Source organism: Brassica napus, unplaced genomic scaffold (assembly GCF_020379485.1).
Source record: "Brassica napus cultivar Da-Ae unplaced genomic scaffold, Da-Ae ScsIHWf_139;HRSCAF=250, whole genome shotgun sequence".
NCBI classification, from domain to species: domain Eukaryota; kingdom Viridiplantae; phylum Streptophyta; class Magnoliopsida; order Brassicales; family Brassicaceae; genus Brassica; species Brassica napus.
The window spans coordinates 22,548-25,841 of record NW_026014813.1 but is presented as its reverse complement, the minus strand read 5'-3'; the positions used below and the strand labels follow the sequence as shown (position 1 = coordinate 25,841).

Sequence of the window (3,294 nt, the reverse complement as noted above, 5' to 3'; positions counted from 1 at the left end):
TGTCTCCCAACTCCGGAAGTGCTTGACGGATCGGACGTCTTAATACCAGAAATACCATCTGATCTAGGTACGAACCTAACTTTGGAAACAAGGCCGGTTCGGATCGTAGATAGGATGGAAAAAGCGCCTTGGACGGAATTTACCGCCTGATTGGGGCTGCATTCCCAAACAACCCGACTCGTAGACAGCGCCTAGTGGTGCGACAGGGTCCAGGCACGACAAGGCTCTCACCCTCTCTGGTGCCCCTTTCCAGGGAACTTGGGCCTGGTCCATCGCTGAGGACGCTTCTCCAGACTACAATTCGAACGCCAAAGACGTCCGATTTTTAAGCTGGGCTTTTCCCGGTTCGCTCGCCGTTACTAAGGGAATCCTTGTTTGTTTCTTTTCCTCCGCTTAAACTCAGCGGGTGATCCCGCCTTACCTGGGGTCGCGTTGAGGACTTCGGGTCATCAATACCTTTTGGACCGGAACGTCTGACTATATGATGAGAATTGAATTCACCAGCGCATGTCAAGATGCTCCTGGCTTCGTTAGCTCAGATTTTGGCCAACCGCATGCGGTAACACACGGGAGATCAGCTTCCGTCCCATATCCTCAAGAGGATGGGGGTACGATGATTTGTGATACTCAGGCAGACGTGCCCTCGGCCAGAAGGCTTGGGGCGCAACTTGCGTTTAAAGACTCAATGGTTCACGGGATTCTACAATTCACACCAAGTATCGCATTTTGCTACGTTCTTCATCGATGCGAGAGCCGAGATATCCATTGCCGAGAGTTGTTTTAGACTTTACATTGCAGCACTGCTTCCGAACAAACACCGTCTCCAGGTTGGCGAAAGCAGGCTGTTTAGTTGCATTTTCCTTGACACTTTTCGTGCTGGGGTTTGGTGATATCCGGAAGCTATGCGTACGATCCAACCAAAACTGAAGTCTTGGGCATGGATGAACGCATAACCACGGAATCGGTAGGCACAATAAGAAACCGGCCTACCGAGAGTGATGATTCATCGTTCTCAGGTCGTTCTATTTCCAGGGTACGACAATGATCCTTCTGCAGGTTCACCTATGGAAACCTTGTTACGACATCTCCTTCCTCTAAATGATAAGGTTTAGTGGACTTCTCGCGACGTCGCAGGCGGCGAACCACCCACTTCGCCATGATCCGAACACTTCACCGGATCATTCAATCGGTAGGAGCGATGGGCGGTGTGTACAACGGGCAGGGACATAGTCAACGCGAGCTGATGACTCGCGCTTACTAGGAATTCCTCGTTGATGACCAAAAATTGCAATGATCTATCCCCATCACGATGAAATTTGAAAGATTACCCGGGCCTGTTGGCCAAGGTGTGAACTCGTTGAATACATCAGTGTAGCGCGCGTGCGGCCCAGAACATCAAAGGGCATCACAGACCTGTTATTGCCTCAAACTTCCTTGGCCTAAACGGCCATAGTCCCTCTAAGAGGCCGGTCGTGAAGGGATGCCTCCACGTAGCTAGTTAGCAGGCTGATGTCTCGTTCTTTAATGGAGTTAACCAGAGAAATTGCTCCACCAACTAAGAACGACCATGCACCACCACCCATAGAATCAGGAAAGAGCTCTCACTCGGTCAATCCTTACTATGTCTGAACCTGGTAAGTTTCCCCATGTTGAATCAAATTAAGCCGCAGGCTCCACTCCTGGTGGTGCCCTTCCGTCAATTCCTTTAAGTTTCCCCATGTTGAATCATATCAGCACGGTTTGTCTAAGCCAAGGTAGAGTCGCAAGGTCTGACCGGTTGCTAAGCCTTCCGGATTAGGCTTGAGGCTTACTCGGCCGATTGGATCCAGGCCTAAGGCCGGATCAGGTAAGGGAGTCCGTTGGGCCATTGAGCCTGACTCCATTGGCCGGTCGCACCTAGATTCTATCCGGTTAGACGGATTGGTCTTTGGGGACGATCCGGATCTGTTCGTGTGTTCTGTTTATCTATTCTGGACTGTCTATCTGATTCTAAGTCAAGGGGTGGTTGGTTGAATGACTTAGGATACGGTAGGTAGGTTCATACGTTTTATGATTATGTTGACTGAGGTTTATCTAAGTTCTAGGAACCAAGCCAAGCATTATAGAATCAATCCGTTCTATTCTCGGTTATGATTAATGCTTATCTGGTTGTGGTTTCAGGAACTAAGGATGGTTCTGGTCAAGCCAAGGAGCCGTGAAGGCTCGGTCAGTGAGAGGCTGTATAACGTGTGGTTAGATGATGCTAGGGATGAACTAGTGATTGTCTATGAGACTGTTAAGAAGTTGTGTATTGAATCTCGTGTTTCTAAGTAATACAAAGTTTATACATTATTATTCTGCTGTGCAATCTATCCCTTTGTTTATGAACCTCATATTCGAATATGACTTAGTAAAGAAAAGACTTAGAATGAATCAGACAAGCAAAGAAATTAATAAGTAAGCATTCGTATCCAGTTGGGTCGAGAGACCAGGAATGGGTCTTACACTCATGAAGCGCATATAAATCAATTACTTTATTGATTCGAGAAATATCCATACATTGATATAATTCGAGACCGGTCCCGGCCTAATGCCAAAACGAGTCAACTAAACATAAATCCACAATACCGTTTACAAAAGGCATGAAAATCTACATCGGCGGTCCTAACGTCCAACACCATGTTATCCGATCATCCTTACCTAAGCTACCTGCAAAAAGGACAACGGAGTTGGATGAGTAACCTAATGTTACTCAGTGAATTATGATCCCGAACTAACAAATACAACCCCTCTCTATCCCACCCCAAACAATCTAAAGCGAGAGGTTCACCTAACAACAAATCAATCCAATTCAATAGATAACCAATATAAGAAATACGCAGCAGATAATAATAACTATATAACTAACGATATGAAATTATAACCGCTAATAACTAGCTAACCACTTAACCTCAAACTCAACTCAATCTAGGGTTCAACAACCCTCTACAGTAACTACACTATAACTAGGGCCCTTTATGACTTAGTGTTCCTCCTCTATCCTCGGGAATATCCTATCTCCCTGCCACAAAGGCCAGAAGAAGGAACTTTCAATCGAACGTGGCCCACAGTACGTTCGGGCCACTGCTGGTTTTCACACGACGGTTACGGCCCACAGTACGTTCGGGTCACCGCAAGACAGCCCACAGTACGTTCGGGTCACTGCCAGTCACTACCCCATCGGGCAACCACTCAACCATAGGCCATGACCCCGTCTCTCTGAGTGTTCTCGATCCAGCGAATAAGGGGTTTCCTTAAACCTACTGGGTACGCGGT

The 3,294-nt window shown here is 47.2% G+C and overlaps 1 non-coding gene across 1 annotated transcript; it reads right to left on the bottom strand.

Annotated features, from left to right (window-relative positions):
- Positions 1-621: 621 nt before the first annotated feature.
- Positions 622-777, bottom strand: LOC125597233. The gene has a single exon (XR_007331575.1). It is a non-coding gene; the product is annotated as a 5.8S ribosomal RNA (ribosomal RNA).
- Positions 778-3,294: the final 2,517 nt, after the last annotated feature.